The sequence below is a fragment of the Lonchura striata genome, chromosome 30 (assembly GCF_050655825.1).
Source record: "Lonchura striata isolate lonStrDom1 chromosome 30, ASM5065582v1, whole genome shotgun sequence".
NCBI lineage: Eukaryota > Metazoa > Chordata > Aves > Passeriformes > Estrildidae > Lonchura > Lonchura striata.
The window spans coordinates 1,255,268-1,274,355 of record NC_140732.1 but is presented as its reverse complement, the minus strand read 5'-3'; positions in this window follow the sequence as shown (position 1 = coordinate 1,274,355).

Below are 19,088 nucleotides of genomic sequence, written 5' to 3'. Positions count from 1 at the left end.
GACAGCTCTCTGATTATTTCTGCTTTGATTGTCTGGATTTTGCTTGGGTTTTTTGTTGTTTTGTTTCCTTGTGTGCCTGAAGTGTCCAGTCAGGAATAAAGTGATGCTTGCCAAGGAGGTTTGTCATGTTGTTGTCGGCGATGGAGAGACACGGGGAAGACTGATTCGGTGATCAGAATCCATTCAATTGTGGGATACAAATGCTTATATACTATTTTAGGGAAACTAGTAATGTGTACTACAATGATTAGGTTAAAATCACATACACAAAATTATGCATATAATAACATACCCTGCTTGCAGAGTTTGATGAGATTTTCTTTTTCCAGTAAATCTCTCTGATTTAATCTTCTTGCAATCTAGGTCTAATTTTCAAAATTCCGTTTGCTTTTGCCAAGGCATCCTGTTATCAAATCTCTTATGTTAACCAGGTCCAAAGTCCATCATCTATCTTGTGTCCCCCAACATCCCAACATGTTGTCACTTCATATTAAATCTGGTTTTTGCTGCTCCCTTGACGGAGATTTTTTCAGTGCTCCCAAGCCCTCGTTGGTAACAGGGTGAAGGAGCCCTTGCCCAGGCTCTGGCCCTGGGGGACACGGGGACGCTGCCGGGGGGTCCCTGTCCCCTGTCCCACCCCCCATGGCCCCAGCCCCAGTCCCCGTGTCGGGCTCTGGGGTCGATCTCATGGAACATGCTCTGGGGGAGGCTGTGGCATGCGGGCTGGGGACCCGGGGGGACAGGGGACCCTGCTGTGCACGAGCAATGTTGGACTTCTCTGGGGGAACTGGGAGCGGGGGCCAGGGCAGAGTGACCTCCCCAGTGACTTCAAACAGCCCCTGTGATGTCACACAGCTCCCCTGTCATGTCACAGTGCACACTATGATGTTACAGTTGATGCTGTGATGTCACACAACCTGCCCTGGGTTGTCACACAGCCATTCTGTGATGTCACAGCCTGCTCTAGGATGTCACAACACCATTCTGTGATGCCGCAGCCCCTCTGTGATGTCACACAGCCACCCTGTGATGGCAGAACACACTCTCTGATGCCACAGCCTTCTCTGTGACACCAAACAGCTGCTCTATGATGTCACAGCCTGCTGTCTGATATCACAGAGCCACCCTCTATGATGGCAGAGTCTGCTCTGTGACCTCACCACCCACTCTGTGATGTCACAGCACACTGTGTGTCACAGCCTGCTCTATGATGTCACACAGTCCCCTCTATCATGCTGTAGCTGCTAGATGACCTCACACAACAAACTCATAGCCCAATCTGTGACCTCTCACAACACCCTCTGTGCTGTCACACAGCCCCTGTCTGTCATCACAGCTGCTCTGTGCCTCTATGACACAGCCCCAGAGGTGCTGCTGTGACACAGCCCCCTCTGGGACATCCCACAGCCCCTGTGGGTGCTGAGCCCCTGTGAGCTCTGTCTGTGCCCTGCTCGTGTCCCTGGGATGCCCTGGCAGTGCCCCAGCCCTGCTGGGCTGTGCCCAGGAGCTGCTCCTGGCCAGAGCTGTCTCTGCAGCGCTGCCCTTGCCAGGAGCTGCCTCTGGTCCAGGAGCCCAGACAGCTCAGCAGCACAGACACAGCACAAGGACTTTAATGACCCTCTCAGGGCTTTGGTGTTCTTTGCATCAGACTCAGTCCTTCAGAGTGTGCTCAAAACACTTCTCAAGGACTCAAAGTGAGGTTGAAGCATTGAAGTTTCTCATATTTCAAATAGATCCCTGTGAGGGACAGGACTGAGAAAGTGTCCCCAGCTTCCAGTCAGAGCAGAACACTGGAGGCACTGATGACAGCTGGGGTCAAGCAAGGAAAAAGTGTCTCTGGTGCTGAGCAAACCTGGATGTGTTTCAGGAATGCAAAGAGCCCAGGCCTGAGCCCCTGCTGGCAAGGCAGATCCTGTCCCTCCCTCATTGCTCAGGGCTCTTCCCGGGATGGGCACTGGGATGTGGGGATGTGCAGTGCCAAGGGCAGGACCATGGGGCAGCCCCTGCCAGGCTGCTGAGCAGGGACAAGGAGGCGATGAGGCCCCAGGGCTGCAAGGGTCACTTGTCCCCTCGTGGCCTCAGGCCCAGGGCCAGCAGCCATGGCCAAAGGGCTGCACAGGTTGGCTCTGTCAGGGCCTTGCAGCTGCTGGACTTCCCTGTGTCCTCTGCAGCCCAGGCTGTCCTACAGTGTCCCCTCCCTGTGCCTCTGTAAAAATCCCCTGATCCCTCTGAGCACGTGGGGGAAATCCTACATGGACAAAGATAAAAGACAGGAAGCACTCTTCTCTTCGGGACTCAAATCCTGTTTGTTATTAGGAGCCACCTCAGATCCAGGTGATGACTCAGGGGGTAACAGAGACTGAGGAGTCTGGTGGCATCCAGAATCAAAAAGAGAGACTGAGGGTGTCGTCCAGGGGGGGTTTGAGCCCAGGGAAAAGGGGTAGGGCAGAACCGGGAAGCCACATCCAGTGGTACACAGGTGAGGAAGAGGGCGAGGGGGGAGCAGGTCAGGGAGAGACCACCCCATAAACTCCATAGTGCACTATAAAAATTACTCAGTGCAAATTCCCAGTCACCCAGTACAAATCAACAACAAAATAAGCTATTTAGTGCATCACAACACGCCTCTGTCCCTGGAGGCTTTCATCATCCCCCGGCTGCCCCACCTCACTGGCCCCTTCCTTTGCTGACAGCTCTGCATCCTGACTGCCCCTGCCTGGCCACACAAAGCCTTGGGCTGCTCCAGGCTCCTTCTGGAGGACATGTAACACCACAGCCCTGCCCTGGGAGGGAAATTCCTTTCTCCTTGTGTCCAGTCTGGACCTCCCCAGCTGCCCTTGATGTCATTATTTCTTTTTCAGGCTGTTTTCATCAATGAGGAAAAGATCCAGCATCTCCCTTCAATCCCTCTCAGGCTACTCCTGTGCTCTCCCCTGTCTCCACACCACTGAGCCCAGGGCCCTCAGCCTCTTCCTGATGGCGATTTGACAAGTCCTCCAAACCCTGTCTTGGGAGATTGTTGGGTCCTCTCCAGGGTCTGTGAAAAAAGAAACATAGTGGTCTAAGTCCAAGAAAAATGAAGCATTATTTTCCCCCAAATCTTGCAGTGACAAAACAAGGGTCAATATCTTTAAACTGAATGAGGGGGAATCAACAGGAGGAAGTATTTCACAATGAGAGTGGCCAAAACTGCAACTTTTTTTTGAGAGAAGTGAATGTCCCATCCCAGGAATTATCCAAGTTCAGGAGCTTTGTACAACCTGCTAGAGTGAAACTCCCTCCCCAAGGACAGAATTCCTGTTGTGTGGGTTCTGTGATGTGCTTGGTGCCCTCACAATGCTTCTGGCCAGAATGTCTGCTGAGGTCCAGCTAAGCTGCTGAAGGGGTATTGACCTCACAGCCATCACCATTGCAGCCCTGTGCCCTGGGCCTGGCTCTCCCCTTTCTTCTGCCCCTGTCCTGTCTCTGCTGGGATGAACAGTTTTGTCATTAATATCTTGTCTCCAAGGTGCTGGGCCCAATTGCTTCCCAGTCAGGCTCCTGGAGCAGAAGTGGTTTTTCAGAGCCCAGCCAGAAATGAGCCCTGAGGCAGCAGCTCTGCAGTGGTGGCCACCAGGCTGGGTTGCCAAGGGAGGCTTCTGGCCATGCCCTGCAAGCAGCTGCTGCTGCCAAGGTGCCTGTGGTGCCTCGGGCTCTCCCAGGCACAGCTCCCACCTCCTCACTCTGCCTGTGGTGTTGTATTTTAGTTAGCAAATGCACCGCAAAATCTGCCTTTGTGCCCGAGGCCTTCCCTGTTGGGGCTGGCCTGGGGCTTTTCCTGCAAGGAAAAGGGATCTGCCTTAGTCATGGCACAGGAAAGGCAGTTCTTGCTGGAGCAGGAAGCTCTGCCTGAAATGGGTTCAAACAACTCCAGCAAAGCCTTGTTTGCAAAGCCTGCAATGGGAAATGAAGGCTGGGGGTGTCACTGTGCTTTTAGGGTGAATAGTGCTGAAACCAGCTTGACTCCTTCACCTTAAAGTTCAACATCCTGAGAGGGAGCTGAAGCTGTGGCAAGCTAGAAAAATCTCCAGAGAAAGGAACAACCAAGTGACACCACTGAGAGCTTCTGCAGAGCTGCTGAGCTGGCCCAGCCTAGGCACATCTGACTGACAGGGCAGCACTTCAGACAAGAAAAGTCTTGTCCCAGATTTTAACGGCAGCATCTCCTGACATTTCCCTTCTTGAGGGGCTGTGGACATGCCTCTGTGGAGTGGGGATGCCCCTCAAGGTCACTGCTCGAGGCTGAGCCAAAGGGATTTGCACATGGTCATTGGTCTAGGGGAATGACGTCAATCACTGCTTAATAACTGGGTTTGCTTCAATACAATTGCTTCAAAATTGCTTCCTAGACCACTACATATAATAGTTGCCACAGCTCCTGCACAGAGATGTAAATATTTCTAAATAAGGTCTTTTTGTCTAGGCATAATCATAATCAGTTGTATCTATATTTATATCGGTATATCTGGTGTTCCACCAGTAATCCTGTGGGACAGATTCCATAAAGCTTCAACTTTAGACACCTGTCTAATCCTTTGCATATAAACCCTTGACATAGTCTGGGGCTGGGATTGGATCCTGCCACTCCCAGACTCCTCTCACAGAAGTCTAGAAAGCCTGGGGGTCCTGGAGGGGTTTTGGGGTCTATGGGGGGGTGTTGTGGGTCCTTTCTGCACCTCATGACCCAAGAGGAGCTTCTGTAATAAACTTTGCCTGAAGCTCCCACTCTGTCCATGACAGGAAGCATGTGAGTGCCTGTGACACCCTGTCTCTTTGGAGGCCTGGGGACTCCTGGGATATCACCGTGGAGCCCCTGTGAGTGCCTGTGACACCCTGTCTCTTTGGAGGCCTGGGGACTCCTGGGATATCACCGTGGAGCCCCTGTGAGTGCCTGTGACAGATCAGTGCCTAAACAGCCCAAAGTTCCCTGGGATGTTACCATGGAATGGCTGTGACTGCCTCTGACCACATGGCTCTTTATCATCCCCAGAACCCTCGGGGAGGTCTCCATGTGTCAGAATCTGTGGTATTGATGATTCCGAGATTGTAGAAAGTCTCTGTCTTTCTGCCCTGTTGCCAAAGAAGAAGCCATAATTCGTCTGTGCTGGTTTTCAAGGTTGTTTATTCTGTTTATCTCTAACATGTTCTGCTCCCCTGCTGCAGGTCTGTCCTGCAGGGCAGCGTGTGGGGCTCTGCCCTCAGTGGGATGTTGCAAACATTAAATACCAGAAACGACATGTGCTATATTTACAATAATGTGCCAATATCTATGATATACGTTGAACAGTGTGTCCCCAACCTAAACCAACAGAAAAATGCCAACACTACTGTGGAGTTGCGTTATTTGTATGTTTTATTATCCCTGTATTATGTATTGGTTTATTCCTTTGTAGCCCCGTGTGCAACTTGGTTTATCCCCAGTTTTCCCACCTTGTCCTCCCTTCCCGCCTTCCCAGTATCTATCCATCACCCTGAAAGAGGCATTTTATCCCCCCCGGGTGCCTTGTCTATCACTCGGTGCCCCTTCCCATCCATCCTGAAGCTTCTACTCAGGGCACCGGGTGATTGGGCGAGGACCTGGGGCTCCCCCCATATCCTTCCCCCATTGGACCACGTTGTATCCCCCCATCCCGGAGCCACCCCCTATCCCTATTCCCATTGGTCGTTGGATACCCCTCCCTTACAGTTTATAAGCCAGTGCAAGCACCTTGTGCTTGTTCCTGTTGGCTGGCACCATTCTAGGATATTTGGCCCCGCTGGGCTACAATAAACTCAGACTTAGCCCCCAGCAGGATCCGCTCTTCATTTACCACTGCGAGGCTTGCTAGCGCTGCCCGGAACCCACAAAGGCACTCTCCAAACCCCAGCTGGGAGCGGCGGAGGGTGCCTCCATCGCCCGCCCTCGCCCCACAAGAGCTAGCCGGGGCTGAGAGAAAAGGGATTTGGGGCGGGAGCGCGGCACACTACAGTGAAACATGGAGGGCATGAAGAAGGAGAAAAAGAACAAGGCACACCCAATTTCCTCCATCTTGTCCCCTTTGAACCCCTAATCTAGAATCCTAAAATTTTACTTTTGCACCCCTGCCACACTTAATTATTACTTCTATCAAACACTCAGAGCTTGTAATTCATCCTGTAAGATTGAAAACTCTTTTCCATGGACAAAGATCAGAGACAGTGTCTCTTGGGGCTCTGTACAGGGGCATTCCTGACCCTCCTCCAGGGTCCCAGACCTTCCAGGGCAGCCAGAGGGAAGCCCTGGATTCCCACATCCATGGACCCCCTGTCTCTGCCTGTGACATTCCAGCTCTTGAACAGCCTGGAGAGCCTTCCCCAAGGAAGCCCTCTGAGTGCTTGTGACAAATTGGCTCCTTAGCAGGCAACCATCACCAGGCCCCATTGCTATGGTCGGTTTCCATGGCAACCCTCACTGGGACCCGTTGCTATGGTCAGTTTCCATGGCAACTCTCACTGTGACCCGTTGCTATGGTCAGTTTCCATGGCAACCCTCACTGTGACCCGTTGCTATGGTAACTCCCTTGGCAGCTCCATGGAAACTCGGTGCCGGGGTGGTTGCCATGGACACCAGCTCAGGCCTAGAGCCAGCCCATCACCATGGCAACCATTTCCTGTCCATTCCGAGGGTCATGGTGAAGCGATACACGGAATAAATAAATAGACTCCACAACTTGGGGTAGTTATGGAGTAGGTATGTATTGTCAGCGCCCGGCACAAGTGAGATATTTCTCAAAGACTTGTGCACTGAGCTTTAGTCTGACCCAAACTTTTATTCCCAAAGGTGTTCCATATGCAGTACATTGCACAACTTTTCTATGCATATTTAACTTCTGGCCCCGCCTGCTCTCGTCTCTCATGCGAAATAGGTCCACGCCCTTCTGGGCACGAGTAGTTTGCTGTGGTGGTCCCACAGGGGTCCCTGCTGGTCTCTGGGGCTGAAGGCTGCAGGTCTTCCTCATGTCGGAACTTTTGAACCCTTCCTCCCTGCGCATGTACTTTCGGTCTCTTGGTGCTTATCTGTGTATCTCTGACAGCTGGGAGACATACCAGTGTCCTTATCTGGGTTTCTTGCATTCTTGGGTACTGTTTATTTATGTAAGAAGCTTCAGAAATTTACATTTCCTTTGGCTTTTGACCTATGGTAAAGATTTCTTAAGTAAAAGGTTAAAATTCAACACATAATTTTACAAGCTAAAATATAAGTGCTTAATTCATTTTGTTAACTTAAGTGAATTCTAAAAACCTCTGTTTCAATGGGATCCCAGAAGCACAGAATTGGCTGAGTTGGGAGGGACCCATGAGGGTCCTCAAACACAACTCCTGGCCCTGCCCAAAAATGCCAGCCAGGGCCTGACAGCGGTGTTCAAACACTGCTGGAGCTCAGACAGCCTTGGAGCTGTCACCCTTCCCTGGGGATCCTGGTCAGTGCCTGAGCAGCCTCTGGGCAAAAACCTTTTCCTGAGATCCAAGCTCAGCCTGCCCCAACTCAGCTGTAGCCGGTCCCTCCACTCCTGTCCCTGGGCACCAGAGTGAAGAGGTTCCCTCAGCCCCAGCCAGGGACGCGCTCCCAAGGCTGCTGCCATGGCCACCAGGGCTGGCACCAGCCGGGATGTCAGGTTCCACTGACCGTGGTCTAGGAATGGGACTCCCCAATTTCCTGCTCCTGCTAAAACTGTGCTGCTGCTCGCTGCCCTCCTGCCTCCCATGGTAAACACAAAAGGCAAAGACACTGGGCTGGGATAAGAATAATTTACTGGGAACAGAAACAGGATAAGGAACAAAGAGGAACAGCAACAATATTGATAACAGGAGGAATAAGACAAAGAAATTATTTACAGGGAAAACTACAATGTGGAGAGTTTTGTGGATAAGTGGCTTTGGGAGAGAGGCCATGACTATGTGCAGTTAGTGAAGCAATAGCTGAAAATGGCATAGTGCAGCAATAGCGGATGTAGCAACAATATCATATGTCCTTGGGTAAGCTAGTTCCCAGCAGCAAAACGGTCAGCAAAAAGATAAGTATAGCTGAACGTAGAAAGTCCCCAAGGGAAAACAAAGCAAGCATAGAAAGTTCCCAAAGGCAGGGTTGACCCCTTTAGATACACCAAGAAAAAGCTTAAATTTTGCAATATGCATGAGCTTCATTATAACGGGTATAACTGTACATGTGTGCTTGGAATAAACTGAGACTTGTTAAACATTATAGAATGTGCTTGTCTCCTGTCATTTTCCACAAATGGTGACCCTAATGTGATTCCAGGTGGTGTGACAAAGGGGTTCGGGTCCTGATGCAGCAAGGTCGGCAAAAGTGCTGAAATGAAATAGAGTGCACCGTGCCCCAGGTGACTGCAGAGGCAAGCCTGGCTGATACGTGCTGCCGATGACCTCGGAGGTCTGCAACAGCGCTGGCAATATAGGTATGGAGAGGCAAGCAGCATATGATTTATTTATTGCATTCTTGCAGAAAAGGCAGATTAAAGGCATTGATTTGCAGAAAGATCTGCCAGGGTTGTTAGCATATGGGTACGCTAAGGGGTTCTTTTTAAATCCTCATGCAGTACATGAGTTGTCTGAATGGTGTAAGTTTGGGCATAAACTGTGGGAGGAAGTTTTAGATGATGATAAGACAGCCAAAAAGCTGGGAAAGTTGTGGAAGGTAGTCCAGAATGAGTTGTTGCAACATCAGGCAGAAAAGAAAGTTGCTGAGCAAGCGACTTCTGCGCTATAAAAGAATAGAGGTTATAGCAGGGTTGGTTACCTGGTGTTTCCATGCCACCTGCTGTATCTACAGTGGAGTTGCCTCCATTGCCACCCGTGCCTGAGGACATGGAAACAGAGTCGTGTTGTGAGCCCACGGCTCCTTCAGCCCCCCTAGAACAGAGATCGCAGGTTTGTCGAGGTTTGTCTGTCAGTGAGCCGACCCCTAGGGCAGAGTCTGACCTAACAGAGGCTCTGGCCAGGGAGCGGAGGGAAGTTTGGGCGACTCTGGTGAGAGAGGAGCTGGACAAAGGAGATGGGCAGGCTTTGGAGCTAGCAGCGGAACCGGCTTGTCCTGTAATTTTTCAGCAGCAAGCAGGCGGAGGGTTAACAGCTCAGATTACACCATTAGATTGAAAGTTACTGTCACAACTGGGAGCTACAGGGAGTCAATTTGGAATAACTAGTGAACCGGCTAGGCAGATACTGGATTATATTTGGAGTACTAATATATTATTGCCAGGAGATTGCAGAAGTCTTGCTAAGCTGATTTTCTCGCCACATCAGAGGCTTTTGTTTGGTGCACACTGGCAGGCAGAGGTTCATGAAGCTTTAGCTATACAAAGGCAGCCTGGAGATCCTCTTCACGGGGTAACTATAGATGAATTGATGGGCTTAGGAGCATATTTTCGCACTGAGGCACAAGCTATGCTAGGACCTGATAAGTGTCGAGAGGCAATGTGACTAGCTCGAAGGGCTATAGAAAGACCCAGGAGGTTTGCCAGTGTATATGGGAATTAAACAAGGAAGGGATGAGACTTTTGGAGCGTTTATTGATAAAGTAACTGCAGCAATAGAGAGAGCTGGAGTGCCTGAGTTTTTGCGTGGGTCATTGTTGAAGCAGTGTGCTTTATAAAATTGTAATGCTGCTACAAGGAGTGCTCTAAATACATTACGAGCTAATTGGTCTATAGAAGAGGCACTAGAGAGGTTGGCTACTATACCAACGGGGCAACAGGAATTTTTATTTGAGGCTATTAAACAGCGGGGAGAGGGGTTAAAAGAGCAGGCAAAAGCTTCACAGACACAGGTGTTAGTTGCTCTTGCACCTCTCCAAGCATTGGTAGCAACCCAGGGAGGTCCTTATGGTGGCCGTATGAGATGTTTCCGATGTGGAGGGACAGGACACGTTTGGCGAGAATGCTCTGCTGCTGGAGTATGGTGTCCTAAGTGCAAGTCAGATACTCATAACATTGCTGCCTGTAAGAGGAGACTGGGAAACGCCTGAAATAGCGCAAACAAGAGCAGCCGTGCTCCGACACAAATAGCTGCTCCAGCCTTTCCAACAGCGACATCTTGCATCCAGGCACAAGAGGGAGCCTCGGGATGGACTTGGCAGCTGCAGTAGAAGTGACTTTAATGACACCACAGCCGCAGAAGATCCCCACTGGAGTTAATGGACCTATTATAATAGAGGGCAGGACAATGGGAGCTTTGTTATTGGGAAGATCATCAGCCTCTATGCTTGGATTGTTTGTGCTTCCTGGTGTCATTGATGCAGACTATACTGGCGAGATCATGATTATCGTTCATACCCCATTTCCTCCTATTTGGATTAATAAAGGACAAAGGATTGCTCAACTGGTTCCTCTGGAGCAAATTACTAAGGCTGTATCCTCAGGGAAGGCTGTGAGTCGTGGGGGAGATGGATTTGGATCTACAGGAGGTCTGACTCTATTGACTTTGGATCTGAATGACAGGCCAAGAAAGGAGGTTTTGTTGGAGCATAAGGGACAAAAATGCATGCTTACAGGTCTGTTGGATACGGGGAAAGATTCAAGTATTATTTCACCACAGTGTTGGCCGTCACATTGGCCCTTACAACCAGCTGCTACAGCAGTAACAGGGGTTGGGGGCTTAACTCTTGCAAGCCGCTCACCACCTCTTATTGCCTCGATAGATGGCAAAACCATAAAGGCAATATTCTCTATTTTTCAGTGGCCACCCATGGTGCAATGCCTAATTGGGCGAGACATTTTGGCACAGCTAGGGGTTATCCTGACAAATGAGCACCCTTTGGGATAATAGCCATTGCTTGGACTTTCCCGATTCCCATAACTTGGAAAAGTGATGAGCCTATATGGGTAAAGCAATGGCCTTTGAAAAGGGAAAGTCTGCAACATGCTCATGCCCTGGTCACTAAACAATATCAACAAAGGCATCTGGAATTGTCTATGAGTCTTTGGAATACCCCTATCTTTGTGATAAGAAAAAGTCAGGGAAATATCGCTTGCTACATGATTTACGAGAGGATAATAAACAGATGGAGCCAATGGGTGCACTACAGCCAGGACTGCCTAACCCAGCAATGTTACCTGAAGGATGGCCTCTATCAATAGTAGACCTCAAAGACTGCTTTTTTACAATAGCTTTGCATGAAAGGGATACAAAGCGCTTTGCATTCACTTTGCCAGCCTTGAATAGAGAAAGTCCAGATCAACGATTTGAATGGACAGTTTTGCCTCAAGGGATGCGCAACAGCCCCACCTTATGTCAACTTTATGTAGATTCTGCATTACAACCTTTGAGGCAACAGTGGCCATAGGCAATTATTTACCATTATATGGATGATATTTTAATTGCTCAACCTAAGTCATTTACGAGCCAACAGGTTAAACATGTACAAAATTTGCTTGGATGTTTTAGGCTTCTTGTAGCCCCAGAGAAAATACTTTTAACTCCTCCTTGGAAATATCTGGGATGGACATTGTCTCAAAGCTTGGTAACACATCAAAAATTAGAACTGAAAACACAGATTGTTACTTTAAATGGTGCTCAGAAATTGCTAGGTGAATGACAATGGCTTAAACCTATAGTGGGACTTCCGAATGAACTGTTGGATTCTCTTAGACCCTTATTAAAGGGCACAGACCCAACAACACTGGTAACCCTTAATCCTCAGCAGAAAAGAACCCTTCAGCAAATTACAGACTGTGTTGTTCAGAGTCGGGTACATCGACAAATACTGGGAATCCCACTTAATCTCACTATATGGTGTGGTGAAAAACATTTGCTGGGGGCCTTAACCCAGTTAGAAACAAAAACAGGGGAGATAAGGATGTTGGAATGGCTATCCCCTCCACTTCAGCAAACAAAGACTTAAACTCAAAAAATTGAACTGTTAGCAGCCTTGGTGAAGAGGGGTTGTGAGAGGATTTTGAAGGTTGATGGGAGAGAGCCTAAACTAATACAGCTTCCTATGAAAAAGAACTCTTTACAATGGTATTTGGTCAATAGTGAAAAATTTAGGAAGCTCTGTTAGGAGTAGGAGGTGCTGTCATAACTGAAAGTATTAAAAATCCTCCATTACAGTGGATAGGAAAATTGAGCTGGATGGTACGGCCACAGTGAGAAAAGGAGCCGATTCCTGGTGCATTAACGGCATACACAGATGCAGGGAAGAGGTCAAGAAGAGCAGCAATTACGTGGCAGGAGGAGGGAGTCTGGAATCATGAAATCCTTACTGCAAATGACTCAGATACCCTTCAGACCTTGGAGTTAGTAGCTGTGGTTTGGGCTCTGACAGTCCTGAAGGGGCCTTTGAATATCGTTGCAGACTCCTTGTATGTAGTTGGTGTGGTGGAAAGAATAGAGGATACTGCTATCAAGGAAATACAAAACCAGAGACTATTTGAACTGTTCATACAACTTCAAAAAGCAGTAAAAATCCGAGAACATCCTTATGCTATCATCCATATAAGAAGTCACAAATGAGAGATTGGCTTAGGAGAGGGTAATGCTCGGGCCGATAAGTTCGTCACAGTGACTCAAACTTCTCCTTTATCAGGGAAAACGCTCGCTAGGGAGGCACATTCTATGTTTCATCAGAATGCAAAAGGGTTACAATGGGAGTTTGGAATATCCCATGCAGCTGCTACTGCTATAGTGAGAGCTTGTCCTATCTGTAGTCTTCATAATGGGGTTCATGGCATGGGATGGGGAGTTAACCCTCAAGGTCTTTCATCTAACAAACTTTGGCAGATGGATGTTACTCATGTAAATAGCTTTGGTCGCCTAAAATATATTCATTTTACTATAGCTACATATAGCAAATATCTCTGGGCAACGGCTCAAGCTGGGGAAAAGGCATTACATGTTATAAGGCATTTGTGTAGTTTTTTTGCAGTAATGGGAGTGCCAAAGCAGATCAAGACAGACAGTGGTCCTGCATACATTGGTGGCAGGGTGGATAGTTTTTGAAGTCATGGAGGATCAAGCACATTACAGGAATAGCACATTCTCCCACTGGACAAGCAATAGTAGAAAGAGCAAATGGAACTTTGAAGAGATATTTGGAAAAACATAGGGAAGTTGGAGATGTGCAGGAAAGGCTAATGAAAGTGCTCTTTGTTCTTAATCATTTGTGTATATTTGGGGATTCAGAGGTACCAACTGCAATGGTACATTATGGACAAAAAGAAATGAGTAAAAAGGGCAAGGAAGTATGGGTCAGGTATAGGGACCTAAAACAGGTATTTGGCAGAACCCAGCAAAGGTCCTATATTGGGGAAGGGGATATCTTTGTGTTTCCACCCCTACAGGTTCACTCTGGGTGCCAGCGAAGTGGACCAAACCGGCTCTGGATGATTCATCTCGCAGCCCCCCTGACGGATCAGGATCAGAGGAGAATTGAAGAGAAGCTGATCCACATAGTGGGACCCCTTCTTCAAGAGATAAGAGGACTTTCCCCAGTGATCGATCAACTTTTGCCTTCAGAGTCAACTTTTCTGGCAATTGTTACAAGTATTGAAGCTTTACAGACTGCTCATATACCGGGACAGAAGAATCCCGAGTTACTTGGTTGTGGGAGTTTTAATTGTAACAGTTGGGTTGCTTTTATTTGTGGGGGTTGTGGGAAAACGTACTGGGAAGACCAAGTATTTTTGAAACTACATTTGTGGTGTAGAAATTGTGCCTTTCAAGCACAGGGAGAGACTTGGAAGAAAGATTTAATACAAGATACAGGCTTAGGAGTTGCTTTAGCTTTGCAGTTATTTGAAGTGCCAGAACAAAATATATTAGCTTTGTCTTGGTTCGACAAGACAGGAGTCTGTGAAAGAGGGCAAAGCCTCCTGTGCAATGGAGAACGGCAAACCCCCCTCCCTCTGAATTACGAGGATCTTTAAATTAAAAGGCTCTCAGGCAAAGATATGGGAGTGGGAGTAACAATTCTTTACTAGGAGAAAACTAGACAACAATTTAAAAAGGCAAATGCAATCGGTACAAACAAAACCAGTGAAAGAAAAAAAAAAGTCCAGAACCTGCGGGGTGCCAGTATCAGTTCTACTGGGACAATTTGCTTCCCTTGCAGTGGCTGGTGAATTGTAGCTGCAGTGGTGATCTCTAGAAGGGTATAGTTTCCCTCTGAAGATCTGGTGGCAGTGGGGCCGGTCTTCCTCTGCGCCGGGGTTGCCTCTGAGCTCCGCCGCCGTCGGCTCAACGCGCCGGCTGCTTCGCTGCGAGTGCCGCCGAAGAGAGAGCGAGAGAGAGCTGCTTCCCCAGGAATCCCGCGAAGAGAGAGAGAGAGAGAGAGAGCTGCTTTCCCCGGGAATCCCGCGCAGAGAGAGAGAGAGAGAGCTGCTTCGCTCGGAGTCCCGCGAAGAAGAGGGAGAGAGCCGCTTCTCTCGGAGTCCCGCGAAGAAGAGGGAGAGAGCTGCTTCCCCCCTCTGGGTGGGACCCCCTTCATTGAATCAGTCGAAGGTGTATACACAAACCATTGTCTCTGAGAGAGATAACAAAAAACCTGTCCAACCGGTTCGCCTTCGACAGATGGCAAATGGAATACAAGCTTATCTTACAACCCAGGACATTATCCACCCCTTATTCTATTTCCATCTGCACACCATGAAATCTTACACCCAGTTCTCTCTTAAGACCAAGTTTCCCTGTGGTACACAGCGGGTCTCCCCATCTTCCTGCATTACCCACCAAGTGTAACCAGGTCCTTGAGCAAAGACAATCCCACGAATGGGTTGGTCTTTGCCTGAGGTGGGATTAATCCAAACAGTTTTCCCTAAAATACCTTTCATATGTACTACAGGGACCTTATCTCCATCTACTGCGTGTAAGGGTTCTGACTGAGCAGGGCCAGCTCGATTGACAGACCCCCGGGTGTTGACCATCCAGGTTGCTTTTGCCAGGTTAATTTCCCAGTTTCTAAATGTTCCCCCACCAAGTGCCTTCAGGGTAGTCTTAAGGAGTCCGTTGCACCGTTCAACTTTGCCGGCAGCTGGAGCATGATAGGGAATATGATATATCCATTCGATACCATGTTCTCTGGCCCAGGTGTTGATAAGGCTGTTCTTGAAATGGGTGCCGTTGTCAGACTCAATTCTCTCAGGGGTGCCGTGTCTCCACAGGACTTGTTTTTCCAAGCCTAAGATGGTGTTCCGGGCAGTGGCATGAGGTACAGGGAAAGTCTCCAGCCATCCAGTGGTGGCTTCCACCATGGTCAGCACGTAGCGCTTGCCTTGGCGTGTCTGGGGCAGTGTGATATAGTCAATCTGCCAGGCCTCCCCATACTTGTACTTGGACCACCGCCCACCATACCATAGGGGCTTCACTCTCTTGGCCTGTTTGATGGCAGCACACGTCTCACAGTCATGGATAACCTGGGAAACACTGTCCATGGTTAGATCCACCCCTCGGTCTCGTGCCCACTTGTAGGTGGCATCTCTGCCCTGATGACCTGAGGCATCATGAGCCCATCGAGCCAGGAACAACTCCCCCTTATGGTGCCAATCTAAGTCTATCTTTGACACCTCTATTTTTGCTGCCTGATCTACCTGCTCGTTGTTTCGGTGCTCCTCATTAGCCCGACTTTTGGGGACATGGGCATCTACATGACGGACTTTCACCGTCAGCTTTTCCACCCGAGAGGCAATGTCTTTCCATATATCAGCAGCCCAGATTGGCTTTCCTCTACGTTGCCAGTTGGCCTTCCTCCACCTTCCCAGCCAGCCCCACAGAGCATTGGCTACCATCCATGAATCAGTATAAAGGTAGAGCTTTGGCCACTTCTCCCTTTCAGCAATGTCCAGAGCCAGCTGAACGGCCTTGAGTTCGGCGAGTTGGCTCGATCCACCTTCTCCTTCGGTAGCTTGTGCAACTTGGCGTGTGGGGCTCCATACGGCTGCTTTCCACTTCCGGTTCATCCCTACAATGCGACAGGAACCATCAGTGAAAAGAGCGTAGCAGGTCTCTTCTGCTGGTAGTTGGTTGTATGGTGGAGCCTCTTCAGCCCTTGTCACTTGTACCTGCTCCTCATCATCAGTGAGACCAAAGTTTTCACCTTCTGGCCAGTTCGTAATTATCTCCAAAATCCCAGGGCGATTCAGGTTTCCAATACGGGCGCGTTGAGTGATGAGGGCAATCCATTTGCTCCATGTGGCGTCAGTGGCATGGTGGGTAGTAGGAACCTTTCCTTTAAACATCCACCCCAGCACCGGTAGTCGGGGTGCCAGGAGGAGTTGTGTTTCTGTGCCAATTACCTCCGAGGCGGCTTGAACTCCTTCAAAGGCAGCCAAGATTTCCTTCTCTGTGGGAGTGTAGTTGGCTTCAGACCCTCTGTAACTTCGGCTCCAGAATCCCAGTGGTCGGCCTCGAGTCTCCCCAGGCACTTTCTGCCAAAGGCTCCAGGACAACCCATGGTTCCCGGCTGCAGAGTAGAGCACATTCTTGACCTCTGGTCCCGTTCTGACTGGGCCAAGGGCTACAGCATGAGCGATCTCCTGCTTGATCTGGGTGAAGGCTTGTTGCTGCTCAGGGCCCCAGTGGAAATCATTCTTCTTTCGGGTAACCAGATAAAGAGGGCTCACAATCTGGCTATACTCAGGAATGTGCATTCTCCAGAAACCTATGGCACCCAGGAAAGCTTGTGTTTCCTTTTTGCTGGTTGGTGGGGACATAGCTGTGATCTTGTTGATGACCTCAGTGGGAATCTGGCGCCGTCCATCTTGCCATTTCACTCCCAGGAACTGGATCTCTCGGGCAGGTCCCTTGACTTTGCTCTTCTTGATGGCAAAGCCAGCTTCTAGTAGTATCTGGATGATCCTCTCACCTTTCTCAAACACTTCTGCCGCTGTGCTCCCCCACACAATGATGTCATCAATGTATTGCAGGTGTTCTGGAGCCTCACCCTTTTCCAGTGCAGCCTGGATCAGTCCATGGCAGATGGTGGGGCTGTGTTTCCACCCCTGGGGCAGTCGGTTCCAGGTGTACTGCACGCCCCTCCAGGTGAAAGCAAACTGAGGCCTGCATTCTGCTGCCAGAGGAATGGAGAAAAACGCATTAGCAATATCAATGGTGGCATACCACTTTGCTGCCTTGGTCTCCAGCTCGTACTGGAGTTCCAGCATGTCCGGCACAGCAGCGCTCAGCGGTGGAGTCACTTCATTTAAGCCACGATAGTCCACAGTCAATCTCCATTCTTTGTCAGATTTGCGCACAGGCCAGATGGGGCTGTTGAAGGGTGAGTGGGTTTTGCTGACCACCCCTTGGCTCTCCAGCTCCCGAATCATTTTGTGGATGGGGATCACGGCATCTCGATCCGTCCGATACTGCCGGCGGTGCACTGTCGAGGTCGCAATTGGCACGCGTTGTTCTTCCACCCTTAGGAGTCCTACTGCAGAGGGGTTTTCTGACAGTCCAGGCAAGGTGTTCAATTGCTTAATGTCTTTTGCCTCTACAGCGGCTATTCCAAAAGCCCACCTGAGTCCCTTTGGGTCTTTGTAATATCCGTTCCGGAGGAAGTCTATGCCTAGGATACACGGAGCATCTGGGCCAGTCACTATAGGGTGTTTCTTCCACTCCTTCCCAGTCAGGCTCACCTCAGCTTCCACCAGAGTCAATTGTTGTGATCCCCCTGTCACACCAGCAATGGAAACAGGCTCTGCCCCCACATGTCCCGATGGTATCAGAGTACACTGTGCACCAGTATCAACTAAAGCATCATATTTTTGTGGCTCTGATGTGCCAGGCCATCGGATCCACACTGTCCAGAAGATCCGGTTTTCCCGTGCCTCTCCCTGGCTAGAGACAGGGCCCCTCTAACACTGGTTATCATTCCTTCCCTGGGCATACATACTAGAGGTCCCTTCAAGGGGGTCTGACAGATCGTACCCACAAGCTTGGTCACGGGAGGTTGAGGCTACCTTCACTTTGGTGGAACTCCCCCGGTTAGAGTTTCCCTCCTTGAGTTGACGGACCCGTGCTGCCAGGACAGAAGTGGGTTTCCCATCCCACCTCCCCATGTCTTCCCCATGGTCACGCAGGAAGAACCACAGATTAGCCCTTGGGGTGTACCCTCTCTCTCTAGCTGGGGATTGTTGGGTGCTGATTCTGGGGCCTGTGACTCTCACGGGTGCTGTATTAACCTTCCTTATCTCCTCCCTCATCTCCTCTTTAAACTCCTTAATCACAGCTGAGATATGAGCCTGCATTGGGCCATTAATCATACTCTCATAATTCCTAAGTTTGTTGGCAACAGAACCTATTGTCTCCCGGTGGGTGTCAGCATTGATCGTTGCAATGAAGGTGGCGTATTGAGATGGCCCAAGATTTGCCAGACTCCACAGCATTTGTCCCGTACACCTGACCTTGTCAGGATCATTATTGTGTCGTCCATCCCTCCCAAAGAGTACCTCCAATACTGCCACTTCTCTCAGCTGTTGGATCCCTTCCTCGAGGGTCTTCCAGCGCATTCTATGATGGTGCTCTTGCATTCTCTCTCTGTGGATAAACCTCTCCCTGACACTCATTAAGAGCCGCTCCCAGAGAGAAAGGGACCCTGGTTCCCTTACAAAAACCTGATTTATACCTGAGTCCTGGGTCAAGGGTCCCAAGTTCCTTGCCTCACCACCGTCCAGCTGCACGCCTGTACCCATAAGATCCCAAACCCGGAGTAGCCAGGTAGCATAAGCCTCACGCCCTCGTCGCACAATGTCTTTATGCAGATTGCGAAGACTTTCGTACGTCAGGGACTCGGTGATGATAGCAATCTCTGGCTCCCCTGTGGGTTGTGAGGTTCCTCCATTCCTGTCCCTATCTGCAGGGTGCTCTGCTTTCACCTTAGACTTCCTTGTTTCTACCGGGGCCACTGCTGCTGACCGTGACTGCCTTTGTGGTTCAGCTGGAACCTGGACAGTTGTAACATCTGTGGGTTCCACAGCTGTACTATTAGACTGTCCCTCCTCAAGGCAAAGGGCCGGTTTCTCACCAGCTGGGGAAATGCACTCCTTCAGCATCTCTCGTATCTCCTTAACCAGAACCCTCAC